The following is a 514-nucleotide window of genomic DNA, read 5'->3' on the forward strand; positions in this document are numbered from 1 at the left end:
TTGTGTAATGAAACCGGACGAGTTAGACCGTAGAGTTTCACACATGCTACGTATTACCTGGATGTTTATCTATTATATATATCCCATTAATATGCTCAGTAATTATAATACATTTAGAACTGTAGATTTTTCATTAGTAATTTGAGTTTCAGTTTTGGATAGATTGATGAATATACAGAATGCGAATTCGAAAATTGGTTAGTCAAGTTTACTGTAAACTAATTGTCCCGAATTCTCCCTTTTTTTTTTACAAAGAATGTAAATTTTCAGAGCAATGGTTATCTGAGAAACATATCTGCAACCTGCAACCGATCAAATGTAGTTTGTCTCTCGGTGATCAGAAGTTTATTAAACTTTATCACATCTTCAGTGAAATCTCATTTTGATTACTTGTTCTTATGATTTGTTGTTTCACGTTTTTAAACCGGTGAGGTACATGTAAAAAAAATCCTTTCGTTATTACTTTCAACCAAAACGAGCTCGAAAAGCCGAATTCAATTCCATTCCTGTTCTT

Source organism: Penaeus monodon, chromosome 21, assembly GCF_015228065.2.
Source record: "Penaeus monodon isolate SGIC_2016 chromosome 21, NSTDA_Pmon_1, whole genome shotgun sequence".
In the NCBI taxonomy this organism is placed as follows: Eukaryota; Metazoa; Arthropoda; class Malacostraca; order Decapoda; family Penaeidae; genus Penaeus; species Penaeus monodon.